The sequence below is a fragment of the Bubalus kerabau genome, chromosome 3 (assembly GCF_029407905.1).
Source record: "Bubalus kerabau isolate K-KA32 ecotype Philippines breed swamp buffalo chromosome 3, PCC_UOA_SB_1v2, whole genome shotgun sequence".
NCBI lineage: Eukaryota > Metazoa > Chordata > Mammalia > Artiodactyla > Bovidae > Bubalus > Bubalus kerabau.
The window spans coordinates 89,019,196-89,046,199 of record NC_073626.1 but is presented as its reverse complement, the minus strand read 5'-3'; the positions used below and the strand labels follow the sequence as shown (position 1 = coordinate 89,046,199).

General features: G+C 39.3%; 1 long non-coding RNA gene across 1 annotated transcript in view; it reads right to left on the bottom strand.

Moving 5' to 3' along the window:
- The window catches only part of LOC129647714 (uncharacterized), a 28,135-nt gene extending 9,024 nt beyond the window's left edge, over window positions 1–19,111 (bottom strand). Inside the window, exon 1 of the long non-coding RNA XR_008712456.1 lies at window positions 18,853–19,111. This is a non-coding gene — a long non-coding RNA (uncharacterized LOC129647714). The remainder of the gene's footprint in view (window positions 1–18,852) is intronic.
- Window positions 19,112–27,004: the final 7,893 nt, after the last annotated feature.

Genomic DNA, 27,004 nt, shown 5'->3' with positions numbered 1-27,004 from the left:
TCACAGAAAAGTAGAAAAAAAAAAAGGAGCCTTTTCCTCTTTTTTGACTTTCAAAATCCTAGATGAAAGATTTGGAAGAAAACAGGATGACTCTTGGGAAGTTGTCCTCATCCATACCTTTACCTCCCATCTCTCCATCCTCTCTCAAAGCTAAGAAAGAATTCCCCAAGTTTGGAGAAAGGGTGGGATAACAGATGGGAGGGAAGTGATGTGAGAAAAAAGTCCTGGAAGAAGGCTTTGGACCCAGTGAGACCTGAAGAACAAGAGTTGACCAAGTTCAACAGCCACCCCAGCCTAAGGACTGTGCTCCCTGGCCCTAGTGAGTCCTGGTAACTAGTGAGGCTTCTCTTCCACAGCATTCAGCACTTGGCCATTGACTCTCTTGAACTCCATCTCTTTTTTCCAAATTTCATGTAAATGTCTACATAGTCTAGTGGTTTTTGAACATTCAAGTGCAACAGAGTCACCTGGGAGGCTTGTTTGATACAAATGGTCAGGCTCCACCCAGAGTTTCTGATGTATTAGGTCTGGGGCAGGGCCTGAGAATGTGCATTTCTGACAAGCTCTCAAGGTAGGCATGCTAATGCTGCATGTTTTGGCCTGACACTTTGAGAATGCCTGCCCTAGGCAACCTTGTAAGACATTCATAACACAGAGAAGGGAAATGGGATGCTATGCATCTAGATTTTAATGACAAAAACAAAAGAGAAGGTAGGTCCTCACGTTTGAACTGGGAGGAAGTTAAACAGAACCAGCTTGAGATGTCCTCTGAGGGCTTGCATGATGGTAAAAGAATACTGGGGAAAAAACATTTTGAAATGATAGTATGTTTTATCCCTGGGTATCTAAAGCTACAGTCCCAACTGAGTGACCTTGGTCTCTCTAGTTTCACTAACAATTCTTTGCCCTGGAGATTCTTTGACTAGATCACACCGGGAAAAGACATCTTGGGTCATTTAGGTGTGATGTCTAACCTTGGGGAAGGATTTCCACAGGGTACTCCCCCCATCCAAATGACATACATGTTCCCTGAGGGCCTGGTTTCTTTACAACTATTTTGAGTTTAGCAGAAGGCATATACTACTGGGATCTAAGTCTCCCTTTCTCTGATATTCTTAAATGGGTATCAAATACGTCTGATTCTAACTTGAAAGCCTGATATCTATGTTATGTCATCATCTATGAATCACAATACATAGTAACAATTGATAGCACAGGTTCTGGGGTTAAGAAACTTGACCTTGAATTTTAGCAATTATGCTTACAAGTTGCATCAACTGAGCCACATTTCCTTACCTCTCTGTCCCTCAATTTCCTTATGTAAAAAAAAAAAGAATATAGTACCTGCTTCATATAAATCTGGCGAAGACTAAATGAAAAGTTGCTAAAGCATTTGGCAAGGGACTGGCTCACGGCACATAAATATTGCTGGCTATTCTTTATAATGCTTTCCAGGTGGCCCAGTGGTAAAGAATCTGCCTGCTAATCTAGGAGACACCAGTTTGATCCCTAGGTGAGGGAAGATCCCCCGGAGAAGAAAATGGCAATTCATTCCAATTTTCTTGCCTGGAAAATTCCATGGACAGAGGAGCCTGGTGGGCTACAGTCCATAGGGTAGCAAAGAGTCGGACATGACTGAGCACACACACCACTGTTCTTTTTAATAGTACTTAAGTGTTAGGTATAGTCACTCAGTCATGTCCAACTCTTTGCGACCCCATGGACTGTAGCCCACCAGGCTCCTCTGTCCATGGGATTCTCCAGGCAAGAATACTGGAGTGGATTGCCATTTCCTTCTCCAGGGGATCTTTAGTATAATGCTTTTGGTGGCTCAGATGGTAGACAATCTGCCTGCAATGCCGGAGACCAGGGTTTGATCCCTGGGTCAGGAAGATCCCCTGGAGAAGGTAATGGCAACCAACTCTAGTATCCTTGCCTGGAGATTTCTATGGACAGAGACCCTGAAGAGCTGCAGTCCATGGGGTTGAAAAGAGTCAGACCTGACTAAGCGACTAACACTTTCACTTTTTTCACATAACTAAAATGGAAAATCCCATGGATGGAGGAGCACGGTAGGCTACAGTCGATGGGGTCGCAGAGTCGGACACAACTGAACAACTTCACTTTCACTTTCAAGTCTTCAACAAATGTTTTCTGTCTAGTTGAACTGTCACAAAATTCCGAAAATCTCAAAAGTAAGTTTGAATATACTTCCATCCCTCTCTATTTTCATTCCCACACCTTAACGATGACAGGACCCAGAAATTTATACTGCCTGGACCCTGAGCGTGTGTCCCCTCCAAACCCATCTTCCAGACCCTGCCAGTGAAATTTAAAGACTGTCAGACATGAGGGTTCTGTTGAGAAGCAAGCTCCCAGAGTTGTGGTCCCAGCAGGAATTCAAAACTTCCCGTTATTCTCAGCTCCCACTTATCTTGGGTTGAGCCTTTGTTAGGATTAAGAAGAAAAAAAAAGGCTAAGCGGTGTTGTGAAAACCAGCTTCTCAGTAAACTATATAGGCACTTCCTGGTTACCCATGATATGGGAATAACCTTTAAACTATTTCCATTTCTGATCCCGGCTGGAAACAGGAAACGCATGGGGTACAGCTTTAAACAAAAACAAAAGGACCAAAAGATAAATCAAATTGTCCCAGAGTTCAGAAGAGGTTTACACTGTGTTAGAAGGTTCAGATTTAGTGAATCCTCCCCTAGTTTGTGTCATTCCAGAAATTCCTTTTGAGGGGTGGGGGAGTGAAGGGTTGTACTAAATTGCACAGCACTGCCATCTTCAGGGCCAGTTGGGAAAATTTCTCAGGGTCAGTTGGATAAATCATCCTCCTAAACACTTGATTTAAATATAATCAGATGGTTAAACATTTGACAGCAGATAGACTGGAACAGATTTTTCTACTGTTTCCAATGTTTGAAAAGTCAGTAGACACAGCTTTTTTTGTGGTGTATGCACATTTTAAAAATATTTGCTGATTGAAAACCCATTTACAATAAATAGGAAAGTTTAAATAGCTCATACTGCATTGCCAAATGATGGGAGTAACACAGACACAAACATATTGTCCTGAAAAAAAAAAGTTCCTTAAAAAGAAAAGTATGAATCAAATGATTTCAAAGTGCTGTTTGAACAGATGGTGTGATTAACAACTACCATGTTAGCCATCTCAGGAGCTTACATAGAAGTAAACAAATGCAAGGGGAAAAATCACTTTATTCCCCCAAAGAGTGTTTAGTTCATTTCATTAGGAAAATTTGAAAGCCTGCAATTTGAAAGTTGGATATCCCTAGGGGATATTGGGAATAAGAAATGAAGGGAGTCTTTTTGGAGAAAGACCACATCAAGACAAATGCTGATGTTCCATGCACGGCTGAGGATGAGACGGGAGAAGCTTAGACTGTCGTCGTCATCCAAAATGACAGAGGCAGGTGGCACAGTATAGAACACACTGGCTCTGGACTCAGAGGGCCAGGTTCTCATCCTGGCTCTAGCACCAGCTGCTGCTGGCCTTGGAGCCATCCTTGGTCTCTCCGGTCCTCAGTTTCTTGTTTGGAAAACGAGTGAGAACCAGATGAGCTGTACAGCTGTGCTTGAAAATGCTAATGTACACCTGGGATCTCATTAAAATATAGATTCTAACTGGTAGGCCCGAGGTAGGGCCTGAAAGTCAGAATTTCTTACAGGCTCCCAGGTAATGCTGACGCTGCAGATCCACAGACCACATGTTTACAGTCAGGGCTCTAAACTCCTTCCAGTGATGATACCCTGGTCTTCTGATACATTAGGTGTGGCTCAGAACAAGGTGAAAAAGACCACATGTCTACCTTCCAGGCAGAATGACTCAGAAATGTGTATGGATAAAAGTGCATAATGAACATGCCCAATGCTGAGTCAATCTTCAAAGCAACTCAAGTATTTATTTATAATACATAATAAATACTTTGAATTAACTTTTGAGCAAGTGATGTGAGAGCAAAGTACTAGGAATTGGATACGGAGATCAAATATATAGGGATGAGATGAGGGGGAGATTGGGAAATTGAGTATTAACCAGTTTCCACGTAAGTATTCAAGACCAAGCCTAAGACTTCATTGTATTTTAAAACTTTTGCTCTGTGAAAGACACTGTTAAGAGAATGAAAACATAATCTACAAACAGGGAGAAAATACTCACAAATCACATATCTGACAAAGAACCTATATCCAGAATATATGAAGGATTCTCAAAAGTAAGAAAACAACTCAGTTTTTTAAGTGGAAAAAAGATTTGAATATATACTTAACCAGAGAGGAGATATGGATGGCAAAAGGCAAATGAAAAGATGTTCAACATTATTAGTCATTAAAGGAAATTCAAATTATACCGATGATGAGATACCATCATATACCTATTACAATGGCTAAAATATAAAGTACTGACAATGTCAAGTGCTGATAAGGATGGGAAGGAAATGGATCATATATATTGCTAGGAGAAACCTAAAAATAAAGCAGACACTCTGGAAAACATTTTCAGCAGTTTCTTATGAAGTTAAATTTTCCACATGACTCAGCAATCCCAATTTTACATATTCACCCTAGAGAAATACTTATATTTGCACAAAAACCAGTACGAAAGTGTTTATAGCAATTCTACTCATAAATACCAAAAAATAGAAACAATTCAAACATCTTTTAGTAAGTGAGTAGAAAATAAACAGTGGTATATCCATACAGTGGAATATTACTCAGAAATATAAAGGACCAAACTGTTGACACACACAACTTGGATGAATCTCAAAAGCATTACGCAGAGTGAAAGAAGCCAGTCTCAAAATTTTCCTACCATATGATTGCATTCATATGATACTCTCAAAAAGAAAAAAACTAAAGTGATAGAAAACAGATCAGTGATGGCCAAGGGTGACAGGTAGAAAGAGAGGTGAGTACAAAGGAATAACAAAAGGGAGTTTATGGGAAATGTAACTGTTCCCCACCTTGATCATAGTGGTGGTTACACAGATCTACCCATGTGTTGAAATGCATTGAAATACACAGCCAAAAAAGTCAGCTTTACTGTATGCTATATTAATTTTTAACAAATCTGAAAAAAAATGGATTTTTTTCTCTCTAAATTTTGAGCAAAAGTGTGCAGCCACTATAGAAAATATAGAAGTTCCTTAAAATACAAAAAATAAACCTACCATATGATCCAGCAATCCTCCTCCTGGGTAGATATCTGAAAAAAACAAAAACTCTAATTCAAAATAATACTTGCACCCCAATGTTTATAGCAGCACTATTTGCAATAGCCAAGACATGGAAACAACCCAAGTGCCTATCAGCAGATTGGTTTAAGAAGGTGTGATATGTGTGGGTGTATATATACAATGAAATATTACTTGGCCATAAAAACGGAATAAAATATTGCCATTTGCGGCAATGTGGATGGACCTAATGAGAACTATATTCAGTGAGGTAACTCGGACAAATACTATACGATATCACTTACATGTAGAATCTAAAAAATGATACAATAGAATCCACATGCAAAACAGAAATGGACTCACAGTTAGAACCAAACGGGAGAGGGAAGTGGGGAAGGACATATCAGAAGTATGAGATTAACAGATAGAAACTTCTACACATAAAATAAATAAGCAATAAGGATTTAATATGTAGCACAGGGAACTATGTTCAATATTTTTCAGATAATTTATGTCAAACGATTCCTTGGGGGAGAGGGAAAGACAGGCATATAGCTATAAGAAGATATTCAACTTTATTAGTAATTTAAGAATTGCAAATTAGGGTATAATGCCTTTTTAACCTATTAGCTTTGTGAAGGTTAATAGAATAATGCTATACTACATTGAGAAAGGTGTGGGGAGATAGGGCATGGGGGTAAACTCATTCAGTTTTCAAGAGATCTGTTTAGCAGTCTGCATCAAAAGCCTTAAAAATGTGCATTGTCTCCAGGATGGAAATTCAACTTCTAGGAATTCACCCTAAGAAGTAATCAAGCAAGGATATTCTGCTTAGCATTGTTTTAATGGTATAATATTGAATGCCAAAGTTCTAAAATCAATTCCAGTGAATAAACACTCTATAATTCGCTGTTGGTGGGATTGTGAATTGGGGCAGCTACTGTGGAAAAGAATACGGAGGTTCTTCAAAAAATCAAAACTAGAACTACCTTATGACCCAGCAGTTCCACTTCTGGGAATATATTCAGAGGAAACAAAAACACTCAACTGAAAATGCATTTATACCCCCCATGTTCATAGCAGCATTATTTACAATAGCCAAGACAGGAAAACAAGTGTCCATTGATGGATAAAGTTGTGGTATTGAATATGCACATGTGTGCTCAGTCACTAAGTCACGTCTGACTCTTTGCGACCCCATGGACTGTAGCCCGCCAGGCTCCTCTGTTCATTGTATATATGCAATGGGCTATTAGTCAGTCATTTAGAAAATCAGAACATCCTGCCATTTGCAATAATATGGATGGACCTTGAAGGACAGGAAGGCCTGGCGTGCTGCAGTCATTGGGGTCGCAGAGAGTCGAACACAACCGAGCAACTGAACTGAATTGAAGGTATTATGCTAAGTGAAATAAGTCAAATAGTATATAATCTCTTATGAGTGAGTGAAGTTGCTCAGTCGTGTCCGACTATTTGCGACCCCATGGACTGTAGCCTACCACGCTCCTCCATCCATGGAATTTTCCAGGCAAGAATACTAGAGTGGGTTGCCATTTCCTTCTCCAGAAGATCTTCCCAACCCAGGGATCGAACCCAGGTTTCCGGCATTGTAGGCAGACACTTAACCGTCTGAGCCACCAGGGAAGTATAATCTCTTATATGTGTAATCTAAAAAAAAAAAAAAAATTACATGAAAAAAGAGATCAGACTTGTGGAGGGGAGGGGCAAGAGGAATTGAAGGAAGGTAGTCAAAAAATGCACTTTCAATTATAAATAAGTACTAGGTGTATAATATATAATGATGACTACAGCTAACACTGCTATATGGTTTATAGGAAAGTTAAGTAAATCTTAAGAGTTCTCATCACAAGGAGAATTTTTTTTTCCTTTTTTCTTCTTTCTTTTCATTATATCTATTGATATATGAGAAAGTAGATGTTAACTGAACATATTATGGTAATCATTTCTCAATATATGTAAATCAAATTATGCTGCATGCCTTAAACTTATACAGTGATGTGTGTTTCTCAGTAAAACTGAAAAATATATTCCATCATCTCTGGTGTGCTAGATGCTGCACAGAACATAATATAGTCTGAGAGTATAATATGATTCATAAATCTATACAGATTAATACATATAAAGAACCTACTGAGAGCAAAATATTGAGCTGATTTTTAAAAGTAAATCAAATGTTTATTTAAATTATGTGGCCAAACATAATCCAATTATCAAAAAGATAAATTAAACTACGTAATGTCCAAACACTAAAAACTGACATTGTATCTACTTTTACTGACATGGATGAATTTGCATTTCACAGGTTTCTAAGTGAAAAAAGCAGACTATAAAATTATAGTGTCTCATTTTTTATACAAAATGTACTGAAAGACAAAACATATATATGGGGGGAAATCTATAAGAATATACCTTAAGACTTTATTATGGTTATTGCTGCATAATGGAATGATAATCAATTTTTCTTTTCTTCTTTATATTTTTCTTTTTTTTTTCAGGGTTTTTCAATGAGAGTGTATTACTTTCATGACTGAAAAAGTCCAATAAAACTATTTCGAGAAACAACTCGCAGTTGCATCCCAGATAGCTTTCTTTACATTAACATCTTTGCCTTTCTCCCCAAGAAGGATATGGTTCTTCCTGCCTTTCTTGACAGATTCCGCAGGCTTGCCAGGGAGATCAACCATGGCCCAGAGCACTTAGGGTCACATTGCAAACCCCCAGCCATTGGCACTGCGGCTCAGTGAACAGTTGGGAATATATATTGAATATACTTAAAGTCCATTCAAAGATCTTAGGTGGGAATCAGTCACTCCTAATGAGTTGCTTCATCCTGACTTTTCTTAGTAGCTCACAACTGTCTGCTTCCAAAGTTAGCTTGGAAGCAGGATGTAGCCTCAAAATCTTTCCATACCATCTTCCTTTGATATTTTACCAAAAAAAAGGTTTTGAAACTTTTGGGTTTCAGTAAAAATTTGCAGTGTTTCTAATTTTTTTCATATAATAAAAAGCAAAAGAGATAAGATCTGCATTTTCTGAACTTTTTTTTCTTTTTAGGGGCTGTTTCTAGTCAAGAAAAAGGAAAGAATAAATGAATTAACTGGATTACATCATTTATTTTCCAACTGTGCCCACTACTTTTTCTTAGCTATGTAGCTTGCTGATTTGATGTATTTGAAAATAATCGTGTTATTATTAATTTCAGAAAAGTTTACCATGTACTTCTAGAATTATTTAGTCATTTAATTCATTTAGTTCATCCTTAATATCTCGACATTTTATCTTTGGCAAATAATTTTCATTAATTCATAATAATGCTTTTAGTCAGCCTTTAGGGTTTTTTCTTTTAATGTTACTTTAAAATCTGTTTCAGCCAAGTTTTCTGACTAGTGCTTAACTTTTTTTCTAAAAGGGTGATTTTTACTTTAATCTACTTGCTAAAATATTGAATTGATCCTGCTATTATTTCATGAAAAATCACTCATAACCACCTGACTAAACCAGTTCATGTTCATTACGCAAACACTCCATGTTATGCAGGGTTATTTTACTTTGTTAGAATTAGTCATTTGTCTCATCCTAAAATCTCATCTCTGCATTTCAGTCTGAATTAGGTAGCCTGACAACTGACGGGTAGATAATTGAAGTTTTTAATTTCTTACCTGACCTACCTTTCCAGTTTCCTCAGTTTCATTGGGAAACTGATTTTCAATACTCTGATCAAGCACTTTTTTCTATTTATATTGTTTTTAATTTTTTTAAATAATTATGGAATTTATGCCGGCAGAGATTTTAGAGGGATACTTGCTTAGAAGAAATTCTGATGTCATTTTTAATGGTATTTTCCCTACAAAGAATGATACAACTTCCTGAACTCTAGCCTAGATGTACCATTTGTTACCCATCTTTCTCCAATTATATCAAGACCACTTATTTCACACCAACCCTCCCTCACATACCAGCAAGCATTCCATTTCATCTAGTTAATGGTTTCCGCATTTTTATATTTTGACCTGACTTTTCTCTCATTTCCCACAAATGTCAAATAGCATTCTACTGATAAATTGGACACCATTTTCCTCAAATAAATCACTGACTTCCCTCCAGTGACTGTAACTACTTATCATGTGCTTTTCTTAACTTATTGGCTTCTCTGTTATTTACGAACTATTCCATCTCCTAAAATTTTTTTTAACCAGCTTCCTGATGTTCTTCCTTCCTTATTTATCTTCCATGACTCCAAAAGTTTTGTAGTTAATGCTAATAGCTACTATTTATCAGCTACTATTTATCACTGCAGATGGTGATTGCAGCCATGAAATTAAAAGACGTTTACTCCTCGGAAGGAAAGTTATGACCAACCTAGATAGCATATTCAAAAGCAGAGACATTACTTTCCCAACAAAGGTCCGTCTAGTCAAGGCTATGGTTTTTCCAGCGGTCATGTATGGATGTGAGAGTGGGACTGTGAAGAAGGCTGAGTGCCAAAGAATTGATGCTTTTGGACTATGGTGTTGGAGAAGACTCTTGAGAGTCCCTTGGACTGCAAGGAGATCCAACCAGTCCATTCTAAAGGAGATCAGTCCTGGGTGTTCATTGGAAGGACTGATACTACAGCTGAAACTCCAATACTTTGGCCGCCTCATGCGAAGAGTTGACTCATTGGAAAAGACCCTGATGCTGGGAGGGATTGGGGGCAGGAGGAGAAGGGGACGACAGAGGATGAGATGGCTGGATGGCATCACCAACTCGATGGACATGAGTTTGAGTAAACTCCGGGAGTTGGTGATGGACAGGGAGGCCTGGCGTGCTGCGATTCATGGAGTCACAAACAGTCGCACACGACTGAGCAATTGAACTGAACTGACTGATGTATTAACTATTTGGCAACCACTTTTGAGACATTATATCTTATCCCCTTACAAACATTGTAAGGAAAAAATACTGTTATTCCAGTTTCACAAATGAGAAAACCTGAGGGTCAGGAGTTTAAGTAATTTGCCCAAGCAAGCTCAGCTAGTAAGTCACCACTGGGATTCAGATTCAGGTCTCTCTGATACCAAAGCTACTTCTTTCTTTATGCCGCCAGGTCTTACATGAATGCAATGTTCCCACCCAGGAACCCACATCTAATTCTCTTGTCTGATTCATAGACCACTGCTCCAGTATTGCCCTGAACTCCAAGCTTCCTGTTTGCAACAATAACCTATGCCAAATGAGACCAGCGTAGGGCCAATCAGATGTAAGTTTCTCTCAATTAATAATTTTACGATCTTCTCTTGATGCCCCTAAAGATCCTCCCAAATGTGTTATATTTTCCTTTCAAAAACTTAATTCCCCTTTTCAAGTCTTATGTGGTTCCTTAAGCTAACACTATTTTTTCCCTGCTCTCTCAACAGAGCTGGTTATTGAATTATTACTTTTCCTGTTGTAGCAGTAGATCAACACAGCAGGTAGCAGTTTGTCAGATGATCCAAGAATGCAGGACAATTATATTCTTAGGGAAATGAACATTGGGCCTTCCTCTTTGGGAATCATGGGTGATCCCATCTTCCCAGCCCTTCTTTTGTACTGGAGCAGAAAATGCTGGTCTGGTGATTACTCACATCACATTTCCAGCTTTGCCATTCCCTTGGGCACTAACTTGTTTTCTGGCGTTTGAAAAGATTACTCTCCCAGGGTTTAATTGCAATTAGAAGAACAGGTTAGAGAGAACATCAAATTGGGATCTGGATTTTTTTTTTTCTTTTTACTATGGAGAAAGGAAGTTAGATGGTAGGAAGGAAAAAAAAAGTTAGTAATTTTCAAAATACATTTTACAGAAACACAAAGCTAATAACTTATACTTGGTGTTCATTCTGCTTTCACTATTCGGCTCTTGACAGGCAATTTTATTTACCACTCTCTAAATTAATCACAAAATCAAACTGCTGCATAGCATGTCCACTGGCTCCCTAAATTATCCCTGCACCCACTGGCTGACAGTCTGACATGTGCATATAGTCCCAGCCGTGAAATGCTGACCCACCTTAATCTGAGATTCATCTTTACCCCATCCCTTTAGGGGTTGAGTTACCTACCCCTTTGGCAAAGCAAATCAGTGCTGTCTGAACCAACTAAACTTCCCATGGGGGTCCCTTCAGCCTTTTGAGCTTCCTGTGTTTTGAAGAAATAGCTTTTAAAAACTCAAAAATCTTTTTAAGGCATCTTGCCTAAGGAACTTTTCGTGTGTGTGATAAAATATAAAGAAACTCTTTTTATGAAGTATAGTTAATTTATAATGTGTTAATTTCTGGTATACAATAATATATTTGTATATTTACATATATATAACTGAATATACGTATTCTTTTTCATATTATTTTCCGTTATGGTTTATTGTAATATATTGAATATTATACAATATTATTGCTTCTCTATTTTAAACATAGTAAGCTTGCATCTGCCAATCTTGTTTCTCTCTCCCCCACCACCTGAATTGATGCTTTTAAACTGTCATGTTGGAGAAGACTCTTGAGAGTTGCTTGGACTGCAAGATCAAACCAGTCCATCCTAAAGGAAATCCATCCTGAATATTCATTGGAAGGACTGATGTTGAAGTTGAAGCTCCAATACTTTGGCCACCTGTTAAGAAGAATTGACTCACTGGAAAAGACCCTGATGATGGGCAAGATTGAAGGCAGGAGGAGAAGGGGACGACAGAGGGTAAAGTGGTTGGATGGTATCACGGACTTGATGGACACAAATTTGATCAGGCTCCAGGAGTTGCTGATGGACAGGGAAGCCTGGGGTGCTGCAGTCCATGGGGTCGAAAAGAGTTGGACACGACTGACTGACTGAACTGAACTGAACCATAAGTTTGTTTTCCATGTCTGTGAATCTGCTTCTGTTTTGTAAATAACTTCATTTGTAACATATTTGAGATTTCATATGTGTGGTATTATGTGATACTTGTCTTTCTCTGTCTTACTTCACGTAGTATGACAATGTCTAGGTCCATCCACGTGGCTGCAAATGGCATTATTTCATTTTTTATTATGGCCGAGTAATATTCCAGAGTGTGTTGTGTGTGTGTGTATGTGTGTGTGTGTGTGTGTGTGTGTGTACCACGTCTTCTTCATCCATTCATCTGTTGGTGGACACTTAGGTTGCTTCTATGTCTTGGCTTGTATTGTTAATAGTGTTACTATGAACAGTGGGGTGCATTTATGTTTTCAACTTAGAGTTTTCTCCAGGTATATGCCAAAGACTATATGGTAGCTCTATTTTTAGTTTTTTTAAGAAATCTTTATATTGCTTTCCATGGCTGCACCAATTTACATTGAAGGAACTTTTAAATACATACCAAACTTAGGGTCAAATTTATTCATCAAACACCTCAAAATTAGATCCAGTCACAAACTGAGTCTTTGCCTGCTCTTCAGAGCTCTAAATTACCTACTCCTACCTGCTGCAGTCCCAGCTTCTTGGAGTGATCTCACTCACTTCCTGCGCTTAGTCACTCAGTCATAGCCGATTCTGTGCAACCCCATGGATGATTGCCTGCCAGGCTCCTCTGTCCATGGGGATTCTCCAGGCAAGAATACTGGAGTGGGTTGCCATGCTGTCCTCCTTGTGTGTCTCCTATTCAATATTTATTTTTAAGAATTTCATTCTACCAATTTTTTTTTTTAATATCAGTAAGCCATTTTAAATTCTATTTGGAACAAATGAAGGTATACATAAGGAAATTACATGTCTGGAAAGGAGCCTTGATCAGGAAATAAGATTTACCAATAATCAGCTGCAGGACCTGGAGCAGGTCATTTAAATGTTCTGGGTCTCCATTTCCTCATCTGCAAAATTATACTTTAGAATAAAATAATCTCTAAGTTGTCTTTTTTTTTTCTCATTCTGATTTTGATGTAATAGAACTGCCAATCAACAGAACAGATAAAAATAGAAGGAATATCTCAAATACCAAGACTGAATGTACTCAATTAGCTCTTCACAGTCTTCCCACTTCCTTCCTATGTGTGTTTCTGTACTTCAGAGGCTGCAAAGCTGAAAAGTACATTCCGCGGTCTCACAGCTAGAGTCCTCCATGTGAATAAGGTTCCACCCCTCGATGTGCTTGCATGATATTTAAAAGGTAGAAATGAAACAGAAACAACTTCAGTGCTTTTTGTTGCTGGTGGGAAACAGTGTCAAGGGAATGCCAGTGTTCAGTCTCCAGCTTCAAGCGGCAGGAGAAGGTATAAAAGTGGTGAATGTCAAACTTGGTGTTCCAGGCCTAATCACTATATTTCATTGGGAGTTGTCAAGAAACATTTGTGGTAGCAGTTTTTGTGTCTTCCCAAGCCTGGCTTTCTTAACCCCTATTTTATATTTTTTGATTGTGAATCCAGCACTTTGCAAAGGTCCTATCTGTGGAAGTCATTGCTTGTCTACCTCTAGAGCCTACTCTTTTGTTCCTCTAACAGTTTTGTGAGCATCTAGTTCTCTGTATTCCCTGGCTCAGTGGTAAAGAATCTGCTTGCCAATACAGGAGACTTGGGTTTAATCCTTGGGTCAGGAAGATCTTCTGGAGAAGGAAATGGCACTCCACTCCAGTATTCTTGCCTGTGAAATCCCATGGATAGAGGAGCCCGGTAGGATACAGTCCATGGGGTCACAAAGAGTTGGACATGACTTAGAGACTAAACATGCACAGTTCTCTGTATTCAGTTCAGGTCAGTTCAGTTCAGTCGCTCAGTCATGTCTGACTCTTTGCCACCCCATGGACTGCAGCACCCCAGGCTTGCCTGTCCATTATCAACTCCCAGAGCTTGCTCAGACTCATGTCCATTGAGTCGATGCTGCCATCCAACCATCTCATCCTCTGTTGTTCCCTTCTCCTCCTGCCTTCGATCTTTCCCAGCATCAGGGTCTTTTCCAATGAGTCAGTTCTTCACATGAGGTGGCCAAAGTATTGGAGTTTCAGCTTTAGCGTCAGTCCTTCCAATGAATATTCACTTCTAATTTCCTTCAGGATTGACTGGTTTGATCTCCCTGCAGTCTAAGGGACTCTCAAGAGTCTTCTCCAACACCACAGTTCAGAAGCATCAATTCTTTGGTGCTCAGCTTTCTTTATATTCCATCTCACACTCATACATGACTACTGGAAAAACCATAGCTTTGAATAGATGGACCTTTGTTGGCAAAGTAATGTCTCTGCTTTTTAATATGCTGTCTAGGTTGGTCATAACTTTTCTTTCAAGAAGCAAGTGTCTTTTAATTTCATGGCTGCAATCACCATCTGCAGTGATTTGGAGCCCAAGAAAATAAAGTCTCTCACTGTTTCCATTGTTTCCCCATCTATTTGTCATGAAGTGATGGGACTGGATGCCATGATCTTAATTTTCTGAATGTTGAGTTTTAAGCCAACTTTTTCATTCTCCTCTTTCACTTTCATCAAGAGTCTCTTTAGTTCTTCACTTTCTGCCATAAGGGTGGTGTCATCTGTGTATCTGAGGTTATTGATATTTCTCCTGGCAATCTTTATTCCAGCTTGTGCTTCATCCAGCCTGGCATTTTGCATGATGTACTCTGTATAGAAGTTAAATAAGCAGGGTGACAATATATAGCCTTGATGTACTCCTTTTCTGATTTGGAACCAGTCTGTTACTTCTCTGTATTAAATTCTCTTTTCTTTAAAATACTGAAGGGGGTCAGAAGATTCCACCACAAAATATGTTACTTTGGTGTAAGGATTATTTTGAACTGAAGGCAATTGGGAAATAGCAGACAGAGAAAAAACTCTACTCTCCCCCCTTTATGCCTAACGATAGGGTATAAATTTCCCTTTGTGGAGGTGTTTCCTCCTCCACCTCAATACCTGGAAGAGGAAGCAACTCATACCAGAAACAACACTGACTTGAATTTGCATAAAGTTGATTAAAAATCTGTTATCTTCCATTAGCTACCCACCACCCCACAAACAAGTATTCACTTTCCCACAATTTATCACTCCTAGAAGTCCACTTCTCCTTTATCTCGTCATTTGTCTGCCAATATATCACTTTTTATTAAAATGGTGTGTGTGTATATATATATATATATATATATATATATATATAAGCTCTCAAACCAAACTTTGTCTTTGAGTTTTCACTTCCTTTTCTGTGAGAGACCCTCATGCACACCTAAAAATTAAAATATTAACATCAAATAAAATATGCATGTCTTTTCTCCTGTTAGTCTGTCTTTTGTCAGTTTAATTTGCAAGAGCTCAGTTCCTGAACATAAGAGGGTAGAGGAAGAAGCTTTTATAATGTGATGCCTAGAGTAGATTTAGATCCCTTTTCTCTAGCATATATTTCTTTTGAGGTCTAGTTTCTTATTCCTTAGTTCTTGCTAATTTGTTGTTGTTGTTCAATTATATTTTGTTTACATAATGCCAAACCTGGTCCTGTGAGAGCTTGTTTTAATACCCATTCCAGTTCAACTCTTTTTTCTTCAAATCAAGCCAAATGTTCTTTCAGACTTGTTCAGTTCTCAGTGTGATTGTATCCTACCTCCTCTTTTGCACAAGGACAAGCATGATCCAGGGTTTTCTTGGAAACAATGTATATTGTTTCTCTATTTCTTTGCTTCTAGTTTGATCTGCTATTTTGAATTTAAGCTTTTACCCTTCAATACCTGAATTAAAATATATATGGTGGTGGTGGTTTAGTTGCTAAGTCATGTCTGACTCTTGTAACCCTGTGGGCTATACCCCACCAGGTTCCTCTGTCCATGGAATTTTCCAGGCAAGAATACTGGAGTGGGTTGTCATTCTCTTCTCCAGGGGATCTTTGGATCAAACCTGAGTCTCCTGCATTGTAGACAGATTCTTTACCATTTAACTTTTTATACTAAAACAATTATAGATTCATTAGATGTAGGAAAAAAAGTAGTACTGAGAGATCTAGTGTACCCTATACTTTAACAAATACTTTTTATCATCAATAAAATGTTAGTCACTAACCCTCTAACTTTTCTAACACATTTCATGCCACACTATTTCCCTCCTCATAAACCTGAAGTAGAAAATATCATCCCTGAAAATGACAGAGTGGAAAATTCCAGAGCTTCACCCATCATAAAAGCAGCTCGTAGATAGTGATGGTTGCACAATAGTGTGAATGTAATTAATGCCACTAGTCACTTCATGGGAAATAGATGGGGAAACAGTGTCAGACTTTATTTTTCTGGGCTCCAAAATCACTGCAGATGGTGATTGCAGCCATGAAATTAAAAGACGCTTACTACTTGGAAGGAAAGTTACGACCAACCTAGATAGCATATTGAAAAGCAGAGACATTACTTGCCAACAAAGGTCCATCTAGTCAAGGCTATGGTTTTTCCTGTGGTCATGTATGGATGTGAGAGTTAGACTGTGAAGAAAGCTGAGCGCCGAAGAATTGATGCTTTTGAACTGTCATGTTGGAGAAACTCTTGAGAGTCCCTTGGACTGCAAGGAGATCCAACCAGTCCATTCTGAAGGAGATCAGCCCTGGGATTTCTTTGGAAGGATTGATGCTAAAGCTGAAACTCCAGTACTTTGGCCACCTCATGCGAAGAGTTGACTCATTGGAAAAGCCTCTGATGCTGGGAGGGATTGGGGGCAGGAGGAGAAGGGGACAACAGAGGATGAGATGGCTGGATGGCATCACTGACTTGATGGACATGAGTCTCAGTGCACTCTGGGAGTTGGTGATGGACAGGGAGACCTGGCATGCTGCTATTCATGGGGTCGCAAAGAGTCTGACACGACTGAGTGACTGAACTGAACTGAAACACTAACTGCCAATTGCACACTAAACAGGTGTTAAATAGCAAGCTTTATTTACATATGTTTTACCAAATGGAAACAAAATTTTAATACATGAGAGAAAAAGAAGCAGCTAAGACATTGGCACAAATTGTCAGACTCAAGTTTTGCAAAACACTGGGTCTAGTCAAATGGTCACAACAATGTGTCATTTTGTATCGCCTGTCTACCATCCCTCATTCCCCAGAGCAGCAACAGCCATGAAGATGGTAGCATGCACTCCTGATACAGGTTGCTACTGGCAGAGGAAGCAATATAGACATTGCTATGCTATGCTATGCTATGCTAAGTCACTTCAGTCGTGTCCGACTCTGTGTGACCCCATAGACGGTAGCCTACCAGGCTCCCCTGTCCCTGGGATTCTCCAGGCAAGAACACTGGAGTGGGTTGCCATTGCCTTCTCCAATGCATGAAAGTGAAAAGTGAAAGTGAAGTCGCTCTGTCGTGTCCGACTCTTAGCGACCCCATGGACTGCAGCCTACCAGGCTCCTCTGTCCATGGGATTTTCCAGGCAAGAGTACTGGAGTGGGGTGCCATTGCCTTCTCCGAATATAGACATTAGTCTGGAAGAATTGTGGTTGTGTGTATCAACATCTTTAGTGGCTCCTTAAAGCACCAGTGCAACGGCTTGCCTTTGTTTTGCTCTACTCAGAGCATGTCCAGGGCTAGAGTGACTTCCCCAGATGGCATTTGCCAAAAGCATTTAAAAGCAAAAGAATTGATCACAGGAGCTTGAGGCAAGGGATAGCAATCAGGACAAACAACAGACAGCTTGAAAAGCCTGAGGAAGGAAGAGACAAGGAAAGGAGATACAGAGGAGGATAGGGAACTTAGAAACTCCTACCTGCACTGGAGCTCCTAAATTCCCTATCCTCCTCTGTATCTCACAGGGTTGCAGAGTCAAACATGACTGAGGCACACACATATATTGGGGAACTGAAAAGACCACACATATTCCCAAAGCTGAATGAATACTCAGAAAGTCCTGAGATCTTAAGCTTTCACCTCTGACTGACCTTCAAACTCAGAGCAAGCAGGGAAAGGCAGAGCTATAAATGATGTGCCTAATTCTTTAAGACATATCCCAAACCAGAACCAATCACCAATCAATAAAGACTGGAAAAGTTTTGAGCTTTTTTTTTTTTTCTTTGCCTCCAGGCATTTAAGGAAAGTCTGTCAAAGCATTGGGTGAACACCAAGCTAATAAAACACAGATTTCAGTAGCTACACATAACAAAGAATACAGACTTTATAAAAATAGTTTAGAAAAGTCACTAAATAAGCAAACAACAGCCCAAAAGAAGCAGTATCAACAAAACACAGAGAAGAGAGAGAATCTGATTTTCAGAGTTGTCATACTATAATATTTGAAATGTCCAGTTTTCAGCTAAAAAAATATGAGGCACACAGAGAAACAAGAAAGGGAGGGACAACAAGATGGTAGAGAAGTAGGTGGATGTGGAGTACATCTCTTTCCACAGATACATCAGGAATATACTTTCAGACACAGAAGTGCATGCAGAATACCAGCTGAAAGTGGACAGGAGTACCTGACCAGAGGCAAAGAATATATAGAACCAGGCAAAACTTGGTAGGATGAAGGAACTAGGGGAAAAATCAGGAGTGTTAGTAGGACTGGACCTGCCCTCAGTGGGAGGGGGAGCTGAAGCAGTTATCCGATCCCCACATCAGGGCAATTGTCTGAGTCAGAGGAGAAACATTTAAGGCTGAGAGTGAAACAGCTGATCTGTGGCAGCCTAAATGGAATGAGAATCAAACAGTCCTTGCTGCAGTCATACATACCCCAGACAGAGATGCAGGTCCCCTAGAAGGCACAGCTGCTGGCAGCTGGAGTTTAGAGATTGTGGAGCAATCCCAGGGCGAGGGCTGCTGTTGACCGCAGAGAGATGGATCGAAGGGTATGAGGGAGGAGACTGTGGTGGGAAATGCCGGCGGAGGAAAGCCAGGCAGCCATGAAGCAAGGCATTACTGCTGAGTCACACGTAGGGGATGGAGCCATCACCATAGCCTCTCTCTTCCCGCATGCCAGCATCAGCAACTGAACAATAGAGAGGCTGGCCTGACACATTGAACTACAGAGTAGGACCCCACCCAGGGTGCCTATTTAAGTGCCTGATGCATGATCTACAGCGTGGGACCCTAGCCAGGGGGCCCATCTATGTGCCTGATGTGTGGAACAGCAGAGAGGGACCCCAGGCAAGGGAGCCCTCTAAGTACCTGAACAGGTGGAGCTATGGAGAAAGACTGGTCAAAGAGTTCTTCTGATCGTCAGCTACAAGAGGCTTGAAAAAAGACTCTGCTAGGACCATAATTCCTGCGGCAGAGGCAGTCCATGTCCCTGCACAAGCCAAGCAGCCACACCACCTTCACATTCAACCTTCACTTTGGTAGAGCTGCCATAAGCAAAAAAAGTCTTGTGTCTATGCAGACAGGGTCACTTCGGTGGTGTCCAACTCTTTGCGACCCTATAGACTGTGGCCTGCCAGCTCTCTCTGTCAGAGGGGTTCTCCAGGCAAGAATACTGGAGCTTATTGGCCAATACTGGTTACCATACCAAGAGCACCATATTTTCTGCTGCCCTAGCCGCCAACCCCCCTGAGTACCTGGTGCTGCCAGAAACCCTGCAAACCAAGCAGCTGTACCACCTCCACAACTGATCCTCACAGGAGCAGCCCCAAGTGCTCCAGGGCAGCCTCAGGAGCAAGCCCCAGGGGACGACCCACATGCAGAGGTGGAAATAAAGCTACAATTGAAACCTAGGGGCAGTGTGACTAAGGAAGAAGACCCAAGACCTTCCTATCAGCTGCACAAGCTGCAAATTAAATCCACACAATCAACCAGGCAGACTCTGTGTCTATGAAATATATAAAAGGACATTGAGAGCCCCTACAAAAGAAAATGCACTAGTTCTGATAACTGTGGACATTGGAGGCAAGAACACACAGGAGTAGGACCAGATTAGAATCTGAGCTGCCCCCACAGTGGGTCCAGAAACCAGCACAGGGTTGGAGGGCATCCTAGGGAGGTGAGGAGTTCTGTGACTCCTAGTGAGGGAAAGGACTCTGACAGCAGTGACTCAAGAAAAACATTTATTATTCTTCTGTTGTGACTTCTTCTGTAGATTCTTCTGGATCTTTTTTTTTTTTTACTTTTTTCTTTTTTCTTTTCCCCTTCGCCTCCGCCTCCCCCCCCCCCCGCACCTTTGTAGTTCTTGATTTTATTGGCACTATGAAATCTAATTAAGCTTTTGAGCTTTTTTCCCCTCAGTCACTTTTTTTTTTATTGTTGTTATAAATCTCTGCCTCTACATTGGGCTTTTGCTGTTCTGTGGACTTTTCCATTTTTTTTTTTTTCTTTCTTCTTTCTTTTTTTCCCATTCTTATTATTTTTAACTTTTTAAAACCTATTATTATTATTTTCTACATTTATTCCTTTGTTTGCTTTTCCTACTGTTCTTTTCCCATTGCAGTTAAACATTAATGAAAATAAATCTTCTTTATCTACCACTTTTAACCTTGCATATCTATCCTTTCTTTTCTTTCTTTCCTTTCCTCTCAACATATTTATGAGTTTTGTTTTCATTGCTTTATTCTCCATTTGGCAGCTTGCTTTAGTTTTGTTTTCTAGTTTGTGCTTTAGTTAGTTTTGTTTTTACCTGGTAGATAGACTTTTTTATTTCATTTGCTCACTGGGTCAATCTACTGTACTTTATTTTTGCTGGTCTGTTTTGATTTTGGTTATGGGTATATATGTACAGGTGTATATTCCATTATTTTAATTATTATATCCCTGGTTTTATAACTGCCATTTGTCTGGGGTTCATCTTTGGTTTCTCATTTTTGGGTATTTGCTTTAATCTCACTTAATTCCATAAACAAGACCAGAAGCTGACTGTGGCTCAGATCATGAATTCCTTATTGCCAAATTCAGACTTAAATTCAAGAAAGTAGGGGAAACCACTAGACCACTCAGGTATGACATAAATCAAATCCCTTATGATTATACAGTGGAAGTGAGAAATAGATTTAAGGGGCTAGATCTGATAGACAGAGTGCCTGCTGAACTATGGACTGAGGTTCATGATTGTACAGGAGACAGGGATCAAGACCATCACCATGGAAAAGAAATGCAAAAAGGCAAAATGGCTGTCTGAGGAGGCCTTACAAATTGCAGTGAAAAGCAGAGAAGTGAAAAGCCAAGGAGAGAAGGAAAGATATAAGCATCTAAATGCAGAGTTCCAAAGAATAGCAAAGAGAGATAAGAAAGCCTTCTCAGCTATCAATGCAAAAAAAAAAAAAATAGAAGAAAACAACAGAATGGGAAAGACTAGAGATCTCCTCAAGAAAATGAGAGATACCAAGGGAACATTTCATGCAAAGATGGGCTCGATAAAGGACAGAAATGGTATAGACCTAAAGAAGCAGAAGATATTAAGAATACACAGAAGAACTATACAAAAAAGATCTTCATGGCCCAGATAACCATTATGGTGTGATCACTCACCTAGAGCCAGACATCCTGGAATGTGAAGTCAAGTGGGCCTTAGAAAGCATCACTACAAACAAAGCTAGTGGAGGTGATGGAATTCCAGTTGAGCTATTTCAAATCCTGGAAGATGATGCTGCAGAAGTGCTGCACTCAATATGCCAGCAAATTTAGAAAACTCAGCAGTGGCCACAGGACTGGAAAAGGTCAGTTTTCATTCCAATCCCAAAGAAAGGCAATGCCAAAGAAAGCTCAAACTACCACATAGTTGCACTCATCTCACACGCTAGTAAAGTAATGCTCAAAATTCTCCAAGACAGGCTTCAGCAATACATGAACCATGAACTTCCAGATGTTCAAGCTATTTTAGAAAAGGCAGAGGAACCAGAGATCAAATTGCCAATATCCGTTGGATATCGAAAAAGCAAGAGAGTTCCAGAAAAACATCTATTTCTGCTTTATTGACTATGGCAAAGCCTTTGACTGTGTGGATCACAATACACTATGGAAAACTGTGAAAGAGATGGGAATACCAGACCACCTAACCTGCCTCTTGAGAAACCTATATGCAGGTCACGAAGCAACAGTTAGAACCTGACACAGAACAACAGACTGGTTCCAAATAGGAAAAGGAGTACATCAAGGCTGTATATTGTCACCCTGCTTATTTAACTTCTATGCAGGGTGCATCATGAGAAATGCTGGGCTGGAAGAAGCACAAGCTGGAATCAAGATTGCTGGGAGAAATATCAATAAGTTCAGATATGCAGATGACACCACCCTTATGGCAGAAAGTGAAGAGGAACTAAAAAGCCTCTTGATGAAAGTGAAAGAGGAGAGTGAAAAAGTTGGCTTAAAGCTCAACATTCAGAAAACGAAGATCATGGCATCTGGTCCCATTACTTCATGGGAAATAAATGGGGAAACAGTGGAAAGAGTGTCAGACTTTATTTTTCTGGGCTCTAAAATCACTGCAGATGGTGACTGCAGCCATGAAATTAAAAGATGCTTACTCCTTGGAAGGAAAGTTATGGCCAACCTAGATAGCATGTTAAAAAGCAGAGACATTACTTTACCAACAAAGGTCCATCTAGTCAAGGCTATGGTTTTTCCAGTGGTCATGTATGGATGTGAGTGTTGAACTGCGAAGAGCACCGAGCACCAAAGAATTGATGCTTTTGAACTGTGGTGTTGGAGAAGACTCTTGAGAATCCCTTGGCCTGCAAGGAGATCCAACCAGTCCATCCTAAAGGAGATCAGTCCTGGGTGTTCTTTGGAAGGACTGATGCTAAAGCTGAAACTCCAGTCCTTTGGCCACCTCATGCGAAGAGTTGACTCATTGGAAAAGACCCTGATGCTGTGAGGGATTGGGGGCAGGAGGAGAAGGGGATGACAGAGTATGAGATGGCTGGATGGCATCACCAACTTTATAGACATAAGTTTGAGTGAACTCCGGGAGTTGGTGATGGACAGGGAGGCCTGGCGTGCTGTGATTCATGGGGTCTCAATGAGTCAGACATAACTGAGTGACAGAATTGAACTGAACTGAATGCCATAAAAAACCACTTGTGGAATCTTTGTTCCTGAGCAGAGATCAAGCCCTGAGACTTTGGAGTGGGATCACTGACTCCAAGACCTTAGACTACCAGAGATCTAACCCTAGGGAATATCAAATAATGAAAAGTCACACTAAGGAAACCACTTGAATACAGGACCCGGCATCACCCAACCAACAGTAGCACCCTGTGCAGGATGCCTCATCTAAACAACAAACAGAACAAAAATACAGACCAAATCATCATCAGACAGGATTACCACCTCATTCAGCCTTGTCCATCAGAGGGAAAATAAAAAAACCTCAGGACAATCTCACTCTATACAAAGCTTACACAAACCACTCAACCAAACTTAGGAGGGCAGAAACCAAAAGGAAGAAAGAATTCAATGTTGAAACCTGGGAAAGAGACCTCAAACACAATAAGTTAAAAAAAAAAAAAAAAAACGATAAGGCAGAGAAATACTACACAAGTGAAGGAACAAACAAGAAACATAGAAGTCCAATAAGTGAAGAGGAAATAGGCAAAGAATTCAGAATAATGATAGTAAAGATCATCAAAACCTTGAAAACAAAATGGAGAAAATGCAAGAAGCATTTAACAGAGACCTAGAAGAATTAAAGAATAAACATACAGAGATAAACAACACAATTACTGAAATTAAAAATACTCTACAAGGAATCAATAGCAGAATATCTGAAGCAGAAGAATGAATCAGTGAGCTGGAAGACAAAATGCTGGAAATGACTTCTGAAGAACAGAATAAAGTAAAAAGAATGAAAAGAACTGAGGACAGTCTCAGAGACTTTTGGAACCATATCAAACACATCAACATTCAATTTATAGGGGTCTCAGAAGAAGAAGAGAAAAAGAAAGGGTATGAGAAAATTTTTGAAGAGATTATAGTTAAAATTTTCCCCAAAATGGAAAAGGAAATAGTCAATCAAGTCCAAGAGGCACAGAGTCCCATACAGGATAAAACCAAGGAGAAACACACCAAGACATATACTAATCAAATTAACAAAGGCTAAACACAAAGAAAGAATATTAAAGGCAGCAAGGGAAAAGCAACAAACAAAATAAAAGGGAAACCCCATACGCTTAACAGCTGATCTTTCAGCAGAAATTCTGCAGGCCAGAGGGGAATGGCAGGTTATATTTAAAGTAATGAAAGGGGAAAATCTACAACCAAGATTACTGTACCCAGCAAGAATCTCATTCAAAATAGCTTTTCAGACAAGCAAAAGTTAAGAGAATTCAATACCACCAAAACCAGCTTTACAACAAATGTCAAAGAGACATATATTCAAGAAATACAAGAGAAGAAAAGATCTACAAAGTCAACCACAAACAATTAGAAAACAGCAATAGGAACAATCAATAATTACTTTAAATGTAAATGGATTAAATGCTCCAACCAAGACATAGACTGGCTGAATGGATACAAAACAAGACCCATATATATGCTATCTATAAGAAACCCACTTCAGACCTAAAGACACATATAGACTGAAAGTGAGAGGATGGAAAAATATATTCCATGCAAATGGGAAGCAAAAGAAAGCTGGATTAGCAATCCTCATATCAAAGTAGACTCTAAAATTAAGAAGATTACAAGAGATAAGGAAGGACACTACATAATGATCAAGGGATCAATCCAAGAGGAAGACATAACAATTGTAAATAACTATGCACCCAACATAAAAACACTTCGGTACCTAAGATAAACACTAACTGACATAAAAGGAGAAATTGACAGTAACACAGTAATAATAGGAGACTTTAACACCCCACTCACACCAATGGACAGATCATCAAAACAGAAAAGTAATAAGGAAACACAAGTTTTAAATGATATGGATCTCACTGATATTTTTAGGACATCCCATCCAAATGCAGAAGAATACACCTTCTTCTAAAGTGCACATGGAACAGTCTTCAGGATAGACCACATCTTAGGTCATAAATTAAACCTCAGTAAATTTAAGAAAATTGAAATCATATCAAGCATCTTCTCTGAACACACACTTTGAGACTAGATATCAATTACACGAAAAAAAAGTGTAAGAAACACAAACACATGGAGGTTAAACAACACATTTCTAAATAAAGAACAGGTTACTGAAGAAATCAAAAGGGAAATCAAAAAATTTCTAGAAGCAAATAACAATGAAAACATGATAACTCAAAACTTATGGGATGCAACAAAAGCAGTTCTAAGAAGGAAGTTTATAGCAATACAGTCCTACTCAAAGAAACAAGAAAAAATAGAATAGACAACCTAACTTTACTACTAAAACAACTGAAAAAAGAAGAACAAAAAACACCCAAAATTAGTAGAAAGAAAGAAATCATAAAGATCAGAGCAGAAATAAGTGAAAAAAAAATGCAAGAAACAACAGTAAAGATTAATAAACTAAAAGCTTATTCTTTGAGGAGATAAACAAAACTGGCAAACCTTTAGCCAGACTCACCAAGAAAAAAAGAGAGAAGAATCAAATCAACAAAATTAGAAATGAAAAAGGAGAGGTTACAACAGACAACACAGAAATACAAAGGATTATAAGAGACTATTATGAACAACGATATGGCAATAAAGTGGATAACCTGGAAGAAATGAACAGATTCTGAGAAAAGTTCAATCTTTCAAGACTGAACCAGGAAGAAATAGAAATTAACAACCCAATTTTACAAGCACTGAAATTGAAGCTGTGATCAAAATCTCCCCCCCAAAAAAGCCCAGGACCAGATGGTTTCACAGGGTGCTGCTACTGCTAAGTTGCTTCAATCGTGTCCAACTCTGTGCAACCCCATAGACAGCAGCCCGCAAGGTTCTGCTGTCCCTGGGATTCTCCAGGCAAGAACACTGGAGTGGGTTGCCATTTCCTTCTCCAATGCATGAAAGTGAAAGTGAAGTCACTCAGTCGTGTCCGACTCTTTGCAACCCCATGGACTACAGTCTACCAGGCCTCATGGTCCATGGGTTTTTCCAGGCAAGAGTACTGGAGTGGGTTGCCATTGCCTTCTCTGTGACTTCACAGGAGAATTCTATTAAACATTTAGAGAAGAGCCAATGCCTATTCTTCTAACACTCTTTCAAAAAGTTGCAGAGGAAGCAGCACTTCCAAACTTATTCTGTATGGCCACCATCACCCCGATACCAAAACCAGACAAAGAATACACACAAAAAAGAAAACTATAGGCAAATATCACTGATCAACATAGATGCAAAAATCATCAACAAAATTTTAGCAAACAGAATTCAGCAGCACATCAAAAAGCTCATACACCATGATCAAGTTGGGTTTATTCTGGGGATGCAAGGATTCTTCAGTATACATAAATCAATCAATGTGATATACCATATTAACAAATTGAAAGATAGAAACCATATGATAATCTCAAAAAAATGCAAAAAAAGCCTTTGACAAAATTCAGCACCCATTTATGATTAAAGCTCTTCAAAAAATGGGCATAGAAGGAACCTGCCTCAACATAGTAAAGGCCATATATGGTAAACCTACAGCAAACATCATTCTCAACCGTGAAAAACTGAAAGCATTCTCCCTAAGATCAGGAACAAGACAAGGGTGTCCACTTTCACCACTATTATTCAACACAGTTGGAACTCTTAGCTACAGCAATCAGAGAAGAAAAAGAAATAAAAGGAATCCAGATCACAAAAGAAGTAAAGCTCTCACTGTTTGCAGATGACATGATACTGTACATAGAAAACACTAAAGATAGTATCAGAAAATTACTAGAGCTAATCAGTGAATTTAGCAAAGTTTCAGGATACAAAATCAATACACAGAAGTCACTTGCTTTTCTATATACTAACAATGGAAAATCAGAAAGAGAAATTAAGGAATCAATCCCATTCAGCATTGCAA